This window comes from Loxodonta africana, chromosome 14 (assembly GCF_030014295.1).
Source record: "Loxodonta africana isolate mLoxAfr1 chromosome 14, mLoxAfr1.hap2, whole genome shotgun sequence".
NCBI classification, from domain to species: Eukaryota; Metazoa; Chordata; class Mammalia; order Proboscidea; family Elephantidae; genus Loxodonta; species Loxodonta africana.
The window spans coordinates 72,760,626-72,781,346 of record NC_087355.1 but is presented as its reverse complement, the minus strand read 5'-3'; the positions used below and the strand labels follow the sequence as shown (position 1 = coordinate 72,781,346).

General features: G+C 46.3%; 1 protein-coding gene across 14 annotated transcripts in view; it reads right to left on the bottom strand.

Moving 5' to 3' along the window:
• Positions 1-20,721, bottom strand: part of ZHX2 (zinc fingers and homeoboxes 2) — a 196,388-nt gene that overhangs the window by 67,429 nt on the left and 108,238 nt on the right. For 3 of the 14 annotated variants that reach the window (XM_064268034.1, XM_064268030.1, XM_064268027.1), the window contains exon 3: positions 18,330-18,399. The exons of the other annotated variants lie outside the window; for them this stretch is intronic. The gene's annotated coding sequence lies outside the window, so the exon portion shown is untranslated. The remainder of the gene's footprint in view (positions 1-18,329; positions 18,400-20,721) is intronic. 14 annotated transcript variants of the gene reach the window in all.

The window sequence follows — 20,721 nt, the reverse complement described above, 5'->3', positions numbered from 1 at the left end:
AAAATCAGACACTGAAAGCCCTGTGGAGTACAGTTCTACTCTGATACACAAAGAACTGACTCCACAGCAACTTTCCTTTTTTTTTTTAACCACGCTCCCAACTGAAAAGCTTGTTAAAATGCAGATTCCCAGGTCTCAGCGCAGGCCTGCTGAAGCAGATTCTCTTGGGGAGGGCATCAGGCATCTACATTTGTCAGCTGCCCCAAGGTGTTCTGGGTGCATGCTAACTTCTTCTTCCATTCTTCCTGACATAGGAGAGGTAATTTGGGGGAGGGGTATTGGACAGAGAGGGACAGATTACCTGACAAGCAAGGTGAGCATGTGCTTAGGATCAACAAAACAGGGGCACCAAGTGTCCAAAGCAAAGATCCATAGATGCCAAGCAGACAGGACACAAGAAAAAGTGAGTACCACAGTGGAAGGGAACAGGCAGGGCACTAAATGAAACCGATAGCAGCTCCAGTGTGTGAGAATGTGCCAGTCGAAATAAAGTTCATGCAGAGTCACAAGGGGCCCCACACGCAAGGTTGTTTAAGCTATGAGGCCCCTACCACTTCAACACCTTCATTGACATCTGTCTCCTCTGGTCCCCTCCTGTGTAATTGAAACTCCTTATCTCGGTGGGTCTCTTGGGAGTATACTATTTCTTTCTAATAAACAAGAGGTAGGGGTGGGCTGTCAAGTCTAACTCTTGTTACATTCACCCACTATGCAACTGGATCCAACACGAGCTGTTACTGGGCAAGGATGGATTATATTAATAGATAACAGGTCTCTGCTCCATTTTGAGAGAGCAGTCTTGTACATCCAGCAACTCCTGCCAGAAGGGCCAGCAATGCTCTCTGCCGTGATACAAACACAAGGGTATGCTCCTGTGCACATCTTGGTAAACAACCAATGGGAATGCCAGTCCCAGGTGACAGGCAAGAGCGAGGGAACTCAAATACACTGACAATTGCAATGAATCCAATCAAGTTACCTTTTAACTGTATAGCATTTACTTACAGAGTTACATCCTACGTTTTATAAACGATAATATTTATAACTTTAAAATATGTTTGGCATGCTTGCAGATGCAATCTAGCATATATTTAATATAATACCAACATGGGTAATAATTTAATACTAACATAGCAAACATCCAAAAATACCGGAAATATTAATATTTATCTAACTCAGAAAGTTTTCATTGCCCTTTCTAATGTGTAAGGAAGCAGAGGAGGGGACACCACAGATGATCAATGCTTAGGGCCCTCACATGCCTTAATCCGGCCCTGTGGACAGACCATATGCATGGGGGTTTTAAAGCAGTTAACTAAAAATTCTCACATTCTAAAATGGTTTCTCCACCGTCAGTCATTTGTACCACGCTATCGTGAGCTGGGCCCTAGACAAACACCACTTGCACTACTCTTAATAATCTGTACAAAATCAAATTATTTTGTAATATCTAGTGTGGTACATGGTTAAGCACTCGGCTACTGAGAGGTTGGTGGTTCAAACCCACCCTGCAGCTCTGAGGGAGAAAAGACCTGGCGATTTCCTCCCATAAAGATGACAGCCTAGGAAACCCTATGGGACAGTTCTACTATCTCACATAGGGTCGCTATGAGTCGGAGTCAACTCGACGGTACACAACAACGGCGTTATTCTCAGCAATAACCTATGAAATCACAGGTTGGATCAGCTAGTTTTATTTTTTCCTAATACTCCTGAGAATAAATACATAACTATTAACATTAAGAGTATTTGCCCATGCCCCTTAAACTCCACATGCAGCACATATAGGAAGCAGTGTGTATGGCAAAGCAATCATTGTTGGCCAGGCGAATGCTGATAATAGTAACTGCATGCTTTATAGGGTGGAGATAGTATGGCTTTCCTTTCAGAATCTCAGCGCTTCGTTTTCAGGGATGTAATCCCTGCTGCTTCCTGGAGGAGGAAGACTAATCAGCAAATGCTCACAGATCTGCCCATGCTCAGTGGTACCTCCTGGCCTCATTGACAGCCGCCAAGTCTCATCATGAGCTTTTTTAAACAACCATGTAAACCGAGGAGTCCCTGGGTGGCACAAATAGTTAGCATGACACCTTGAAGAGAGGCCTGGCGATCTGCTTTTGAAAGATCGCAGCCACAAAAACCCTATGTACTCTGACATGCATAGGGCCACCATGAGTCAGAATCAATTCAATGGCAACTGGTAAACCCAGTACTGGGACAAAATGAAGGACCAAAGCATTTTGAATGTAACCGAGCTTCGGAAATCAGAACCCACATGTGTGAAGGACAGAAGCCATCCCGACTAAACTTGCTACCAGTATGAGCCTCCTATCTCCAAAACCAAAAAACCCATTGCCATCAAGTAGATTCTCACTCATAGTGACTCCACAGGACAGGTGTGAACTGCTGCATAGGGTTTCCAAGGCTGTAAAACTTTGTGGAAGCAGACTGCCAGATCTTTCTCCAGTGGAGTGGCTGCTGGGTTCGAACCGCAGACATTTTGGTTGGTGGCCTAGTACTTTAACCACTGCACCACCAGGACTCCTTCCCCTGCCTCCCAGAGCCCCCTTTTTACATGGCAGGGGGTGGGCAGAGGGAGAAGCATGATACACTCAAGGTACAAAATATTCAACGTCTCTAACGAAAATCAGAAAAGCGAGCAGTTTGTTCTTCATTTATCTCCCTTTCCAAAAGGCTAAAGTTGTTTGTTTTAACCAGCCCACCTTGCAGCAAACTTGTGAATAAAGAAACCGCATGCGATTATGAGTTTGCATGTATTAGCTCACACCATTTTATTTTTGTCTTTTCCTCCAATTTGCATGAAGCTGCCTGCATAATTTCCACCTCAGGTGAAACCTCTCTGTCTTAGCCGCTTCCTACTTGAAATACACTGATTTTCCATGTAAGTCAGGGGACTGGGAAGTGGGGTGGGAGGTGAGACTGTGGAATTAGGTTGAGAGGAGGTTCAGACACAACACTCTCAGACTTAGGTAGACAAACAGCAGTGGCGGCCTTTCTCTTTGGGGTAAAGACCTGGGACTCCCAAGCGGTATTTCTGAACGAGCCCGTAAATGGACAGACCTCTTTCTATAGCTTCGAAGCCTTCTTATTTAGAAGTTTTCCTCTTTGTGCAACTGTGAACCATCCCTACTGAGCCCTAATTGAAAAGACAATCCAGAGTATGAGCTTCAACCATGAATAAGCATTTATTGAGCACCTACTGTGAGCTGAGCAGGTTCTATGTATTGAGGACAAAGTCTCTGCTCTCCTCAGCCAGGGTGGCCAAGAAAGGCAGTTAATCTACGTCAGGGAGTGGTAATACTCCCAGTGCTATGAGGAAAAATTCGGCGGGGAGAGGGTGGTGAGGGAATGCTAGTTCTCGGGAGGGAGATAAAGAAAAATGCAAGATGTGCTCTTGCCCTCAGGAAACAGAATTCCATGAATACACAGCTGAATACATGGAATCACAGTGTCCGACTCAACAGTCTGGACCCAGCAGGGAGTTTATATGAGGCATTGGTGAGTCAGTGGTAGAATTCTCACCTTCCACGTGGGAGACCCAGGTTCAGCTCCTGGCCAAGGCACCTCACGCGTGACCACCACCCATCTGTCAGGGGAGGCCTGTCTGTGGCTGCGATGCTGAGCAGCTGTTAGCAGAGCGTCCCGACCAGACAGAGTAGGAAGAAAGGCCTGGTGCTCTTCTACTGAAAATCAGCCAATGAAAACCCTACGGATCACAACAGTCGGATACACACTGATCATGGGGATGGTGCAGGACGGAACAGTGTTCCATTCTGTTGTGCGTGGGGTCACCATGAGTCGGGGGGGTAGACTCGACAGCAGCTGACAACAACGACATGGATTTAATGCTTGTTTGCTGAAAGGTTATTCTGGGAATGTTGAACTGAGCCCCTAGCCCTGAGTACTCATGATTGTTGTAAAGCTGTGGGAAGATCCAGTGAGAGAGGATTGGACAAATTGGTGCAAAACGACTGCAGCAACTGGAAGAACAAGGCTGGGAGTGAGCTCTGCTGAGCTGGGGCAGGAGCCCAGGGGGTGAAGTCGGAAAGAGCGGGGCGGGGGGCCAGCTGCCTGGGCGCACGCCGTGCCACTGCTGCCACTTGCCAGCTGAGCGACCTAGCCTCTCTGGGCCTCAGTTTCCCTAGCTGTAAAACGACGATAATGGTATTTTTATCTCACAGGATAATTACGACGCTTTAAGGAGATAATACAGGTAAATGCTTAGGATAATGCCTGGCATGCAGAGAGCACTAAATAAGTACTAGCTCTGATTCTTTTTTGGTGGGCAGGGTCTATGCGGGCTAGAAGCAAATTCCACCTTGAGAAGCTTGTGACTGACTGGCGGGGAGAGGGAAAAAATCAGAAGCAGGAAGACTGGGCTTAGTTCTGCCTCTGACATGAGGCAGGAATTCATGCTCGCAAGCTTCTTTTGGCTTTTTCTTTTAAATACAGAATTGAATACGTATCTGTAGTTTTTCGACCCTTTCCTGAACGTGAATCCTACATAACATCATCACTATCGTGTTGAATGGCCGCAATTTGAACTGATGCTTCATATCACCACCACCGCCATCACAATCACCAACTTCTCCTGAGGCTTTTTCTACTGTGCCCCCCGCCCCGGCCCTGGGATTTATCAGAACAGTAAGAGCTTTGGAATAAAAAGTCCCTGCTTACTAGCTGTACTGTTGTTAATGGCTGTCAAGGTGACCCGGACTCATGGCGACCGCATGTGTGCAGAGTAGAAGTGCTTCCACAGGGTTTTCAAGGCTGTGATCTTTCCGAAGCAGGTTGCCAAGTCTGTCTTCCAAGGTGCCTCTGGATGGGGTCAAACTGCCAACTTTTTGGCTAGTAGCCGTCTGCTTACCCGTTTACACCAACCTGGGATTCTATCAACAGCTGTGTAACTTTGGGCAAGTCACTTCACCTCTATGAGTTTTTGTTTTCTCATCTGTAAGACGGGTTTCCTGGTAAAAACTAGCAATGACATTTATGAAGCAACTAAGAAAAGTCTGTCTCACACGTGGAAATGCTGAATCAATGCTAGTTTATTTTCACAGTGTGGACAATCAGCCAGTACCACCTTGCTGGCTTCCCTTTTCGGGTCTGGAAATGTTTCATTCGCTTGAGGAGGACGGACAGCCAGGATTTCGCCTCATGAATTTGGGTTTCCAGATTGGGCAATACTGCTTGAGGCCTCGACTAAGCCAAAATGTGACCTTCCAGTGATCCTGGCCACCACATCTGACAAGAAGAACAAAGCCGTCCTCGACACACTGGACAGGAATTTGTCCCTTCATTTCGACTGCTCACTATCTTGGCCTTCACCTCAGGCCGTTTAGTTCCACAGAGAGTCGACCCGGGTGTGAGGGCAGAGGCCTCACCACTGACCAGCTTAAAGGAAATACAAACCTTCAGTTTTTTGCTAGGGAAAAAAAAGAAAATGACTTCATGTGTGAGGCAATATCCTGGGACGCTAACCTAGAATTGAGTTTTCCTGTTCCTTTAACAATGTATTTCAGTAAATGGAAACTAAATTGGTCCGTTAAATTTCTAAACAACACATTAAAAAAAAAAAAAAAAAAAACCAGACAAAACAAGAAACTTCCCGTCCAAAGGGGATAAATCCAAAACCAAATAGTGGGACACGATGTTTTTTGGAAACAATTAGACTTGATTTTCAGGCCAAGAAATGTAATCAGCTGCGACGTCTGAGAATCTCAGGGTCTTGTTGAGCTCTTTAAGGAAAGCACAAAGCTATGGTGCTTGAAAGCGTTGGGTAATGGTGCTTACAGAACAAGAGTGTCTCAGATACCCGGGTAAGAGCTAACGACGCAAGAGAAGCAACCCAACAAAACAATACTTCCTACTAACATCCTTACTCCCAATCAAAGGAGGGGGTTTGCCTGCAAACTGTAGGCACAATGACATGAATGTCACATTTGTGATACTACCCAGATGCTGTGAGGATACCCATTAACCAGTGGGAATGCAGCCCTTCAGGAGTGAGGCTGGGACTTTTCAGAAAGGTCAGTTACCGCTGTCTTATCAGTGCCATTCAAGGACCATCTCCTATACGTTCCTAATCTATAAGATACTTAACAACAACGAGAACGATGGCGATATCTATAATGTATTGAGGATAACTATGGACCAGGCATTGTTGTAGACTCTTTACATGGATTCTTTCATGCTCAATCTATGAAATAGGTTTCATTATTCCCATTTTATAGATGTAGTCATTGAAGAACAGAGAGGTTAGATAAACTACTTAAGGTCACACAGCTAATATGCAGAGAAAAAAGTATTCAAATCTGGGCAGCCAGACTCCAAGGGCTGTACTCCTGACATGGTGATCCCATGCCTAATTCATCATTGAGTCCACCAGTGCCTGGCTCACCAAAGAGGCTAAACGAATGTGTGTTGAATGAAGAAAAGAAGAGACCATGCTCGTTAACTTTAAAATTCTCAGCAGAGTAGAAATTTCAGCTTCTGGCTTTCCAATCTCGGCTGAGACGAGGTCTACCTGATAGCATTCATTTTCAAAGAGTCTTTATTTTTCCTTCTTAGCTCTCAACTGCCTACAACCTGCTGCATAAAATTGGCAGGTAGTAGATGCTCACTGGACTACAACATGGAAGAATCTTGAAACGGCCTTTAAACAGCCTCTTTAAAGTATTAAGAAGCAAAGATGTCACTTTGAGGACTAAGGCATGCCTGACCCAAGCTGTGGTATTTTCAATTGCCTTCTATGCATGGGAGAGCTGGACAGTAAATAAGGAAGACTGAAGAAGAATTGATGCCTTTGAATTACGGTGTTGGTGAAGAATACTGAATATACTATGAACTGCCAGAAGTAACAAATCTGTTTTCGAAGAAGTACAGCCAGAGTGCTCCTTGGAGGTGAGGATGGCAAGACTTTGTCTCACGTACTTTGGACATGTTATCAGGAGGGACCAGTCCCTGGAGAAGGAGATCGTGCTTAGTAAGGTAGAGAGTCAGTGAAAAAGAGGACGACCACCCTTAACAAGATGAATTGACATAGTGGCTGCAACAGTGGGCTCAAACATAGCAACGACTGTGAGGATGGCACAGGACCAGACAGTGCTTCATTCTGTTGTACACAGGGTCGTTACGAGTTGGAACCAACTCGACAGCACCTAACAACAACAGATGCTGAATAAATATTTTTTTAGAATAAATAAGTGATTGATTTATTTATCCTATCGTGTTTCTATGGGATGAAATGAGATACCGTATGCCTAGTGCATAACAGAACTGGTGTTCAAAAAATGGCAATTGCCTCCATCATTGTGTCGGAAGGCTTTATATTCATGATCTTGTTGCATCTTCACAAGAATCTCATGAAGCAGGTTTTGCTATGCCCATTTCATGCAAGAGGAAACTGGAGAAGAGGGCAGGAAGTAAAGTAACTATTAGAGGAGAACGTATCCCTTTTAATAGAAAACTATGCTGATACGTGCTACAGCATGGATGAATCTACAAAACATTACGTTGAGTGAATAAGTCAGTTACACGGGGACAAATATTGTATGATCCCACTTAGATGAAATAAGCAAATACATAGAGACCAAAGTTTATTAGTGGTTACCAGGGGCGGGGGGTGGGGGGAGGAGGAAAGGGGAGCCACTGCTTAGTGGGCACTGAGTTTCGGTTAATTGTGGTGGCATAATTTAAAACAGGATAGTGGTAAGGCTGTACAACATATGGAACATACCAATGTCACTGAATTGTACACGTAAAAACTTAAATTAGCAAAAGTTTTCTCATATATATACATATGCGTATGCATAAACACCACAATTAAGAAACCACAACAACAACTCTTTATAAAAGTTAAGTCACAGCAAGGGGCTGTGGGAAGTTCTAGAATCAGTCCAGGGAGAAGAGTAGGGCTGTGGGGCTTTGCTGGGCACTTCTTCCTCCCTCCTAAGTCTTCTACCCCCCAAGCGGCATCATGGGACGTGGCAGGATTGACTCTGCTGTTGTTGTGTGCCATTGAGTTGATGCCGACTCATAGAGACCCCACGTGATAGGGTAGAACTGCCCCATAGGGTTTCCTAGGCTGTGATCTTTACAGGAGCAGATCTCCAGGTTTTTCTCCTGTGGAGCTGCTGGTGGGTTCAAACTGCCAACCTTTTGGTTAGTAGCCGAGTGCTTAGCTATTGCGCCACCAGGGCTCCCTGGATTGACCACGAGCCTCTGCATTTGCCACTGGCAACTCCTGACTGAGGAGAGCACCCGGCCGAGACACTGAGTGCCCAGCTGTGCTGTTACCAACACTCACGGTAATCCTAATGAACTGCAGGCCGATGAGCCACTGATTGTAGGACAGGAAAAAAATAAAAAATGAGCTGCTTGAAGCTCTTAATAAAGCTTATTCTTTGGGAAGGGTATGGCTTAGTTGGTGAGAGGATGGGGGATCTTCTCAGGATCCAAATTGAAGTCCCTGGGTAGTGCAAACAGTTAAAGCGCTCAGCTGCTAACCAAAAGGTTGGAAGTTCAAGTCTACACAGAGGCACCTCAAAACAAAGTCCTAGTGATCTACTTCTGAAAAACCAGCCACTGAAAACCTTACGGAGCCCAGCTGTACTCTGACAGACGGGGGTCGCTATGAGTCGGAACTATAACCATCCAATTGGTCGGATGATCAAATTCCAAATACTTCTCTTTTGGAGCCCTGGTGGCACAGTGGTTAAGAGCTCAGCTGCTAACCAAAAGGTCAGCAGTTCAAATCCACCAGCTCCTCCTTGGAAACCCTGTGGGGCAGCTCTACTCTGTCCTATAGGGTTGCTATGAGTCGGAATTGATTAGACGGCATTGGGCGTGGTTTTTTTTTTCCTTGGCCAGAGTGTTTTTTTCACCCAATATCAAAATTGCCTGGATCCTAGTCTATGGCTGCCTGAACGGCAGGTACAAGATCCGCCTCATTCCCTTGCTTTTAAAGACAACACCCAGAACATAGCAGGTGTGAAAATACCTGGTCCATGTCAATGACATTAAAAACGGAGAAAATATTGAAGTTGTCAAGAACATCATTTTACTTGGATCCACAATCAACACCCATGGAAGCAGCAGTCAAGAAACCAAACGACGTATTGCACTGGGCAAATCTGCCGCAAAGGACCTCTTTACAGTGTTAAAAAGCAAAGATATCACTTTGAAGATTAAAGTGCACCTGACTCAAGCCCTGGTATTTTCAATAGCCTCATATGCACGGGAGAGCTGAACAATGAATCAGGAAGACCAAAGAAGGACTGATGCCTTTGAATTACGGTGCTGGCAAAGAATACTGAATATACTACGGACTGCCAGAAGGACAAACAAATCTGTTTTGGAAGAAGTACAACCAGAATGCTCCTTAGAAGGGAGACTTTGTCTTAATTACTTTGGACGTTATCAGAACGGACCAGTCCCTGGCAAAGGACATCATGCTTGGTAAAGCACAGACGGTCAGAGAACAAGAGGAAAACCCTCAATGAGATGGATTGACACAGTGGCTGCAACAATGAACTGAAACATAGCAACGATTGTGAGGATGAGGCAGGACTGGGCAGTGTTTTCCTTCTGTTCTCTGTGAGGTTGCTATGAGGAGGAACCGACTTTACAGCACCTAACAACAATAACATCAACATCAATGACATAAGGATCCTAGATTCTAGCAAGAACAACAAAAAGAGCAGAATGAAAGCTGCAGGGTGAGAGTGCACTGGTTTGTTTGTGAATTTCAATTGTAAAAGGGCTTACAGACGTTGCTGCTAAAACTTGAGCTATGCAAATCCAATTATGCTGGAGAGAATGCCAGCGGTCACACCCTCTTCCTGTGTTCTGCAGCAGCTTCTCCGGAAGCTTGTTTGAAGTGAAGCCAGCTCTCCTCAAGCAGGCATCACCCCCTTGGTGTCCCCTTAGAAAGTGCAATTCTCCAGGCAAAAGTGTCACCTAATTTAATTGCAAAGGTTCTTGCCAACGCTCACAACGCCCTGTGATGTGATTACTATCTGCTCCTCAATTTGCTACCACCAGTGTGCCTCCTTCAAAGAAAGGCAGAGAGCAGGAGGGAAACAAACGTCAATATTAATTGCAACTTAATGTAGTTCACCCAAGCCTTACCCAAGCCATGGTATTTTCAATCGCATCATATGCATGGGAAAGCTGGACAATGAATAAGGACGACTGAAGAAGAATTCACCCCTTTGAATTGTGATGTTGGAGAAGAATATTGAATACACCATGGACTGCCAAAAGAACAAACAAATCTGTCTCAGAAGAAGTACAACCAGAATGCTCCTTAGAAGCAAGGATGGCGAGACTGCATCCTACATGCTTTGGACGTGTTGTCAGGAGGGATCAGTCCTGGACATCATGCTTAGCAAAGTACAGGGTCAGGGGAAAAGAGCAAGACCCTCAATGAGGTGGATTGACACAGTGGCTGCAACAATGGGCTCAAGCATAACAACGATTGTAAGGATGGCGCTGGACCGGACAGTGTTTCGTTCTGTTGTGCATAGGGTTGCTGTTAGTTGGAATCGACTTGAGGGCACCTAACAACAACAACAACAATACAGTTCACTGGGGCTGACCCTGGGAAAGGGGCAGGGGAAATCAATTCTGGTGATTGAAAAGTAATATGAGAAGGAAAAGGCCATTCCGAAGCCTGGAATGGGACAGAACAAGGCCTCTCTGATTTTTCTTTCTGTGGCTCAAGGCTGTCACCGATTCAACACAGTCCGGCTCAAACATTCCTTGAGAAGATATTCTGTGTCAGGCACTGTACTAGGCACAAAGGGGGAAAAAGGTGACCAAGACAAAATCCATGTCCTCACGTGGGTTTCTCTGTGAGTATGTGGAGGATGGGGGCTCAGACAGTAAGATGGATAAAAAATGACAAGATGGAATCAGGACAGTGACTAAAAAGAGATGAATAACTTCACCTGATACCCCAAAAATGGTTGCCTTCGAGTCGATTCTGACTCACGGTGATTCTATGGAAAAGAGTAGGACTGCCCCATAGGGTTTCCAAGGAGCAGCTGGTGATTTTGAAGGGCTGACCTTTTGGTTAGCAGCTGAGCTCTTAACCACTGTGCCACCAGGGCTCCCTTCACATGACAGAGGGTGTGAAAATGCCAGGCAAGGCAGCTGGATCTTCATTTCTTGGGCAGGCAAGAGGACCCATCAGAGGGTTTAGTTCAAATGATCTGATCAGAAGTTCTCAGGGAAACAAGTGGTGCAGGGCAATTTGTTCTAGAGCTTTCAGAGGGAGAAAAATGGCTGTTTGTGTGTCTCTGGACTCTGAATGAGGCAGGCTGTCTGTGAGACTAGAGGCAACCCTGGGATTATGGGTGGGTTGTCCTCATTTAAAGAGCCCTGGTAGCGCAGTGGTTAAGTTCTTGGCTGCTAGCCGAAAGGTCAGTGGTCTGAACCCACCAGCTGCTGCGCAGGAGAAAGATGTGGCAGTTTGCTTCCGTACAGATTACAGCCTTGGAAATCCTATGGGGCAGTCCTACTCTGTCCTATAGGGTGGCTATGAGTCAGACTCAACTTGACGGCAATAGATTTTGGTCCTCATTTAAGAGGATCCTGCGTAATGCAAACGGTTAAGCACTCAGCTGCTAACTGAAAAGGTTGGTGGTTCGAACCTACCCAGAGGTATATTGAAAGAAAGGCCTGGCAATCTGCTTCTGAAAGGTCATAGCCATGAAAACCCTATGGAGCACAGTTCTACTGGGACACACATAGGATTGCCATGAGTTGGAATGGACTCCACGGCCACTTGTTTGATTTTTTTGACCCCCATTTAAGGATGGGATGACTGCTGCCTGGTCCTCATGTTCCCTTTTTAAAAGAGAACGCTCCTGGAGAAGTGTTTGTGGGGGGTCCTGCTGTGCTGGCTTGGAACCCTCCATACAACCTTGACTTTGTCCAAGACCACCCAGGGTTGTGGGCCGGCTTCAAACGCAGCTCTCAGGCTGGCTAGGGTCCAAGGGAAACACTGGTCAGCCGGGGTCACCACCCCACACTCTCCCGAGATGATCCCTGGCAGACAAGCAGGGCAGAGGATGGCAACGTCCACAGGAAGAGGCCCAGCCAGACACAGGGCAGGGAAGCGGGGAGAGGGTGTGCCTGGAGAAACCCCCTCAGACCAAGGCCCAGGCCACCAGTTCCAGGCAGCTCTAGGGGACATGGCTCCTTGCCTTTGGTCCCCTCCCACCATGTCCTTTTTTTCCGCCCATTTTCTTCTTTTCTCTCTCTTTCCTCCTTTATTTGCATTTTTTCCTGGCTTTCTTTCTCCTTCTACCCACTTACCAGTCTCTCTCTCTCTCTCTCACACACACACACATGCTCGCGGCAGCAGAACAGTGTTCCAGCGCAGGGGCCCGATAGCTGAGTAGGTTCAGTTCAAACTCTGCCCCTGACGCTCACTGTATCTAGTAGCTCTGTGGCTTTGGACACATGTCTTGAACTCTCTTCGTCTCTCCATTTCTCTAACCTACAAAATGAAAATAATAATAGGACCTACTTTCTAGGGTGGGGGTGAGAATTAAATATATAAAGTGCAAAAACTTACTTGCTTAGACCTGAGTAACACTCTTTAAACGAGAGCTACTCCCTCCTCTCAGCTCCCCCGTTAGTTCCTCTTCCAGCAATGAAAGCAGTAATGACTTCTTTTGTGTGTGTTTGCCTCTTTGGAAACAATAAATGTTAACTATTATGATGACTATAATAATTTTGCTAATACTGTTGTATCATATTGCTTAACTTTTTATGGCATTTTCATGCATTTTTTCTTGAATTGGCAGCCTTTGGGAAACTCTGATCCAAATGTAAGTGTAACCAACTCTTTCTCGATGCCTCCCAAACAAACAGAGCAAGAAACTCCTGTATCAAGTGTAGACTTAACGCTTTTGCAATAGGCCTGAAGAGGATTAAGTGTTCCCCCAGTGTTGGATATTTTTGTTATTTTAAGCAGGACTTGAAACTGGTTTGAAATGGTTCAGTCATGGCCGTTGGAAACAAGGGCAGCGTATGCATTGCATAGCAACCTAATCTGTTGCCCATCGGATTTTGACCTGAGTAGGAAAAAAGCAGCAGTGCCCCGCTCAAAGATGGTGGCCGACTGCACCACTCTGAACACTTCAGGAGCCTAAGGTGGGAGGCTGGATTATTGGCAGGGCTGTGAAGAGTAACCATCTTCGAGCGAGGCAGTACTGTTTGTTTCCAGCACAGGTCCAAATCCAATGGGCAACAGATCTGGTTGCTATGCAACACATACACTGCCCTTGTTTACAACAGCCATGACTAAACCATTTTGAATCAGTCTGAAGCCCTGAATTTAAGTCAGGGGTTCTCAACCTCGATACAATTGACATTGGGGGATGAAAAGCTCTTTGTTGTAGGGGGCTGTCTCCTGTGCATTATAGGATGTTTAATACCATCCTTGGCCTCTACCCACCAGATGCCAGTAATGTTGTTGCTGTTGTTGGCTGAGTCAATTCCCCACGTGTGTGCTGAGTTGAACTGCTCCATAGGGTTTTCAAGGGCGTGGCCTTTTGGAAGCAGAACGCCAGAACTATCTTCTGAGGTGCCTTTGGGTGGATTTGAATCACCAACCTTTCGGCTAGTAGTTGAGCGTTTAACCGTTTTCCAGTAGTACCCTCTCCCCCAAGTTGTGACAACCAAAAATGTTCCAGGTATTGCCAAGTGTCCTGGCGGTGGGGGGGTGGGAATCATCCTTCTTCCCATTGAGAACCAGTATTTTAAATGCTTTGTTATTGTTGCTACTGTTACGATGAGAACTTTCAATGCCACCCTAAACCTCCAACAAAAAACACCCAGGCTAGGACTAGGAGAGGGCTTTTTTCCATATAGGCAGTAAGGGGGTGCCCGCAGTCTCCCTGCGTCTCCCGCGTTACAGTCTCATTGGGTGTGTGTGCTTAGATCACAGCCAAATGCTATTACTATGCAGACTGGCCTCTGGAGGGTTCCTCTAGAGGTGACAAATTCAACATTTCGATAATTTTAAGCTTTCACTGACTTGCTAACTCACGTCAGGCCTATCTTCAGATCGCCAATCCTTCAGTTTTTCCATGAGCCACACACGTCTCATGAGTGGAGTCATCAGAGGCAATAAATCTGCTTTCCCCTCACTGCTCCGCCCAGTTTATCCATTAGCAACTCCTGTTGGGTTTTCTTCCTAAATACAGGCCAAATCTGACTGCTTTCTACCAGCTTCATTTTTCTAACCCTGGTCCAAACCACCATCGTCTGGGCAATGGAAACCCAAAAAACCAAACTCATTGCTGTTGAGTCGATTCCAACTCATGGTGACTCCATGTGTTACAGAGTAGAAGTGCGTTCCATAGGGTTTTACTGGCTGTAATTCTCACAGAAGCAGCTTGCCAGGTCTTTCTTCTGTGGCACCAACCTTTTGGTTAGCAGCTGAGAGCAACCCTTTGCACCACCCAGGGAACCTGCTGGATGATGGAATGGAACAGCCTCCTTACTGGTCCCCTGCTTTGACATTTGTCCTTCAACAACTTCCATTTTCTACACAGCCTTGGGGCAATATTTTAAAAAATCAAAATCAAGCCATGTCACTCTCCTGTTCTAATAACTTCCCCTTTTTATTTAATTCCAGAGCCAGCAGCTAAGCTTTGTGATGTTGTTACTGCTTTGGCTACGGTCCTTGCCTCCATCCTTGGAAGATGTGGCTTTGAGCTGAAATCTGAAGAACTAGAGGCTGACCTTTAAGGGTCAGGGCAAGAGCAGGTGCTGGGCCCAGTATGTGCGCCTTCCTCTGTTAGCTGTATTCACCTGGTCCCACCTGCCCCCTGGGCTTCTGTCCCTTGCTCCGGATCTGTCAGTTTTCTCAGTCCTCCCCCCCACCCCAATCCCATGAAGACCATGGTTCAGCAAGGCCAGCCTCACACCTGCCATATGAGAGTTGCAACACATCCTGGGCTCAGGGCCCACCTGACCAGACTCAAGGGCTCCAGCTTCTCCAGTGGCTTCCCAGAAAGGCCAGGTCACCCAGTGTGTAAACAGAGGAGAGTTAATACCTGCAGTAGGCTAAATCATGACCCCCAAAGAGATGTCCAAGTCCTAACCCTTGACACCTGTGAAAGTGACTGGATGTGAAAATAGGGTCTTTGCAGATGTCATTAATTGAAGGATCTTGAGACGGCTCCTAAATCCAGTGAGACATAGAACCATCAATTCTGCTGTAACACTTGTTTTGGAAATGCAAATTAGTTGCAACGTGATTAATATAAAAGGAACAAGTTGGGTGGACTGTGAATTTTGCATTTGCTTATATCCGATTTCATCCCCAGGAAACGCTACCTAACAGAAACCTGTATCCAGATGAACGGAGTCCCAGAGGTACCCACGAAACACACACGCAGACACCTTCAGCATCCGCTGGGTATTCCAGTCTACCTTGTGTTAGGAGCCACACACATCCACATCTGGTGCGACAACTTTCTCTCTGACTTTACCCTCCTTCTACTACTTCGAATATTGTCTGGCTAAACTCACAACATGCCCAAAATCTTGAAGATGGTGCCAAGGCTGGCAACATCTCCTTGCATTATATACGCGGTTGTCATGAGTCTGAGCTGAATTGACGGCAAGTGACTCTAAGTACCACCCCCACAACCACTTTCCAATAATTCACAAGCTGCAACCCTCCTGACACCCGCTTCCACTAGCAAACTCAGGTCTTTTTGCAAGGTGAAAGTGCCACGTTTATTGTAGTATTTCTGTATTTCTAAACCATTTAAGGTGTGTAAAACTGTGCTACTGTTTTGATTAGGTTCTTATCTTTTTTTAACGTGTCACTGACAATGTTTTTGAGTGTTGTGTCTCAACCCCATTCTTCCATAAGCCCTGTGGCTTTTACTGGGCAATTTTGCACAGGGTGATGGTTTTTAGGAAAGCATACATTGTGTTATATTGCATACGTGTGGTCATATATTTCACTGTATTCCACATGGCCTCTCCAAAGAGATCCCATGTGTCTGAGCAACTAGTTAGAGTCTCGCGTGGGGTGACTGTCAGCTGAAAAATGCATTATGTAGCATTGGTTTTCCCTCCTCACTTCCCTTCCCTCTGCCTTGTTGCCGCCTGGGCTTGCACACCTCCCCCCACCCCACCCCATAAAGGCTTATCAGCTTTGCCTCAGCCTCTGTTTTTTAGGGAACCCAGACTAAGAGAGTAGATTCTACATGGAGGGAATGGCTAACGAAAAGCTGTAAGGTGGAACCAAGCTTGGTGTATTCGAGGAGGACAACTAGGGTGGCTGAAGCATGGTAACGAGACGGAGAGTGGTAAGAACTGAGGTCGACAGTGAGGCTGGAGAGGCGGGCAAGGGTGAGATCAGTCAGGGTTTGGACAGCCAGGGAGAGGCAAGGGAGGTCAGTCCAAGTGCAATGAGAAGCTATCAGATGGCTTTAATCCCTGGCAATGATGCAATCTGGCTTATATTCCACAAAGATAACTCTAGTGAACAGGCAAAGAATGGCCTGCAGGAAAGACTGTAACTGGGAGATGACTCACGTCTAGGTGGAAGCTGGTGGGATCTGTATCTGGTGGCAGAAGTGGTGATCAGGAAGTGGCGGACCTCACAGCTGACCTCGTGTGCTTGGGAGGAAAAGGAGAAGTCCCGGGGGACCCAAGGTCCAATTTTGTGTATTTCATTATTGTGCAATTTTGAGTTGAGTCTTTAGAGGAAGAAAGAACTTTAAAAAATTAATGAAGATTCTTTAGGGTGGAGGCAAAGGACCATAGTCACAGCGGCTACAAAAAGTGCAAACCTCATCAGCTGGCTTTAGAATTTTAAATAAAAAGGATGTGTGTGTGTGTGTGTGTGTGTGTAGAGAATTATGCAAGTAAAGGCTATTGTTTCCATTCACTCCTTCCAGGAAACAAGAACCACAACAAGATAACTGCAGTGCAATGCTTGTCCGTGTCTGAAAAGTGGCCAAAGAAAGGAGAGATTAATCACAGAGGGAAGGCGCATATCTCAGGGGCAGATTATGACAACGAGCTAGCAATTTTGAGGCTGATGAGGGCCTGCTCAAATCAGAACTTCCAGTTAGGAGCTACTCTTTAAACAGCCCTCTTGCTCTAGGGGGACAGGCATGGGATCAAGGAGGAAGACTGATTTATTAGACCCAGTGCTTAATTAAGTGTCCTCGGATAAAAACTGGATCTTTGCATCAGGTTCATACCAAAACCAAAAACCAAACCCACTGCCGTCGAGTGGATTCCGACTCATAGCGACTCTATAGGACAGAGTAGAACTGCCCCGTAGAGTTTCCAAGGAGTGCCTGGCAGATTCGAACTGCTGGCCTTTTGGTTAGCAGCCATAGCACCTAACCACTATGCCACCAGGGTTTCCATCAGGTTCATAGCTTTGTTAAATTTGCTGACGGCTGGCAGTTTTAAAGGGATGGGGGGCTTCTGTTAGGTATGGGGATGCAGGCCCTTTTCTAATAGTGAGAGATGTGGAGTGGTAGAAGGGGCCTTTGGCGTGTAACAGAGCCCCTTCGCAGGAGACCCAGGCAGCCTGCAAAGGCAGAAAGGGATCTTGGGGTCAGGGAATCTGGCTTCTAGTTCCATGTGGCCTCACCCCAGCAGCGTGACCTTGGGCAAGTCCCCATGCCAGTGACTCCTATGTTTTCATCACACAAGGTCTCTTTTGTGATTCCATGCCCGTGGCACAGTAACAGAATCCAGGTTTTAAAGGATTTTGTCCACAAACTACATTTGTCAAGCTTTCCTTTGTTTTGATTTATGATTAATCAAAATGCACCCAATAATACCAATGCTGTTGCTGGGAGCCGTCAAAGTGATTCCAACTCACAGCGTTCCCATGTGACAGAGCAGAACTGCCCCATACAGTTTCCTAGGTGCAGTCTTTATCGGAGCAGGTCACCAGCTCTTTCTCCCTTGGAGCCACTGGGTGGGTTCGAACCACCAACCTTTCAGTTAGCGGTGGAGGGCTTAACTGTTGCGCCACCAGGGTTTCTTTAATAATACCGGTAGGTAATATTTAGCAAGTGTTTCCTGTGTTTGTTCCAGGCATTGTTCTGAGTATATGCCATGAATCTGCTCATTTAATTCTCATAACAATTCTAAGAGTAAACACTATTATCCCCATTTTATAGAGGAGAAAAATGGAAACACAGAGAAGTAAAGTAATTTGTCCAAAGTCACACGGTGGAACAGAAATTTGGACTCAGGATTCCGATCAAATGCAAAGAAACAGAGTTTTAGGTAGTGCCCACCTTTTCCTCCTTTGCAGACCCTAGGGGCTGGCAGACGTAATTGAACTGCTTCAGGCGTCAGTTTTCTTATCTGTAAAATACAGACACTCGTTGCTGCCATAACCTTCCAGCAGTAGTGAGAAGGCTCTGCTGTCAAGGTGCTTTGGAAAAGCTTTGTAGTGACAGGATGCATCAAGGGGGGCGGGGGCCTGAGCACTCAGGCTTGGATCCTTCCAGCAACGCTCCTGTGCCCAGCAAATGAACCGCTGGCGATATCGCCGCCAAGTCTGAGAAATTTGGTCGCATAGGTCATTTGGTATTAATCAAGTGTTAGGACTTTGAGAGATGATGCAACCACCTTCTGAGTCATTTGGGTTTGGTGCACTCAGGCTTTGGATGTGGGAGATTACTCCTGTTTCTCAGGGAATGAAGTGCAGGGTTTTCAAACGTTATTGTCCTATTGTCTGAGGGGTCAGATAATTGGGCAACATCTGTTTTAGATGCTTTCCAAGGTGGCGGTAGGGTTTTATCTTTGCTTCTGCTATGGTATGTTCTCCCCTTGCAGCTTCTGAATCTCAGGGTTCCAAAGGGTCAACAGTAGCTCATATTTACAGGATCCTGGCTGACCCGTTCCGTGGGCGGCAGGAGTGGGGCTAAGTGCATAGACTCTGGAGTCAGACAGCCTGTGTCTGAGTCCCAGCCCACCACGGAGGGACCTTGGCTGAGTCAGTGTCACTAAGCCTCGGTTTCCTATCTGCAAAAAGGGAACTAATAATACCTCTCCCACAGTGGTGTTGTGAGGATGAAATGAGAGGGCTAGGTACGTATGCTTCTACCCACAGCACAGCACTCAAGAAATCTCAGTCAACCCTATGAGGGAGGTAAAATTCTCTTCACTGTATGGGTATGGAAACAGCGGCTCAGAGAGGGCAAGAGCCATGTCCAAGACCACATGTCTGGGAGAGGCTGAATCGGGATTTGAAGGCAGCTGAGGGCAAAAAGAAAAAAAAAAAAAATTTTTTTTTTTTTTTAACGGCTGCGGTGGGAATTGGTGATGGTGCAGAGAGAGAGATAAGGCTGCCTGACATACCTGGCTTTGTACTCTGAGGAAGTCATGTAAGCTGTCTGGGCCTCAGTTTCATCACCTATGAAATGGGAATATTATCAGTCCTTACTATTACTGTTACGGACCAGGAGCCCTGGTGGCACAATGGTTAAGCGCTCAGCTGCTAACCATAACATCAGTGGTTTGAACCCACCAGTTGCTCTGCAGGAGAAAGGACCTGGCAATCTGTTCCCATAAAGATCTCAGCCTAGGAAACCCTACTCTGTCCTATAGAGTTGCTATGAGTCAAAATGAACTAGACAGTACACCACGACAACACTGTTATGGTCACCCAGAGGTGCCTCAGAAGAAGGGCCTGGTGATCTGCTTCTGCAAATCAGGCCACTGAAAAGCCTACGAAGCACAGTTCTACTCTGACACACATCAGGCTACCAAGAGTCAGAACTGACTTGATGGCCACTGGGTTTTTTATTGTTTTAAAAAGTATCAGGTACAAAATAAACTCAAGGTATTGGGATACTACGGAAAAAAATTTTAAAAAATGCAGAATTAAAAAAAATTCTTAAACAGGCCTTTCTTTCATTTGACCTACATTTCCAGGCAGACTGCCCTGAAGGCAAGCCTTGAGTTCCCAGGGCCGCGCTGTCCCTGCTCTGCAGGAAGCTGCTTAGGACGAGCAGTGCACTCCTAGAGCTACTGAGGTCCTCGGCTGTCTAGCCATGGGTTTGACTTGTCACTGCACGCCTTGTGTGATGTGGAAGACGCAGATGCTGACTTCTAATGCCACACATATTGAGGATCCGCTCTGAGACTGACTCCACTGTATGGCTCCTGAAGCAGAAGACGTCATATGAATATGCCAAGTTGTCTTTGAGGACTCCTTCTCCCCCACGGCTGGATGCTTTCATCAGGTAGATGCTGGGAAGCACATTACTGACTACAATTACAGTCCCAGTTCTTTCTCACTCTCTGTACTCATGCTCTTTGACATGGCACCCGGTGGAGCCTTCCCACTGTGACTTGCACCGCGTGTTTGTCTTGACCAGTGGATGTTAGCAGATGTGATAAGTTGAGGCTTGAAAAAGCACGTGCACCTTTCTGTGTGCACCCTCACTCCTGTACCACGGCAGGCAGAACACGTCCAGGTTAGATGCTGGAGGATGGAAGACGTCTGCTACTTAGTTAAGTCACCCTTGTCATCCCAGGTTAGGGCATTCCGGATCAGCCAGCATCCAGCCAGTCCTATATGTGTGAGCCCAGCAGAGCTGCTTAACTGACCCTTAGCTGATCTCAGGTGCCTGAGCAATCCCAACCCAGAGCAGCTGAAGCCTGTAGATTTGTGAGCTA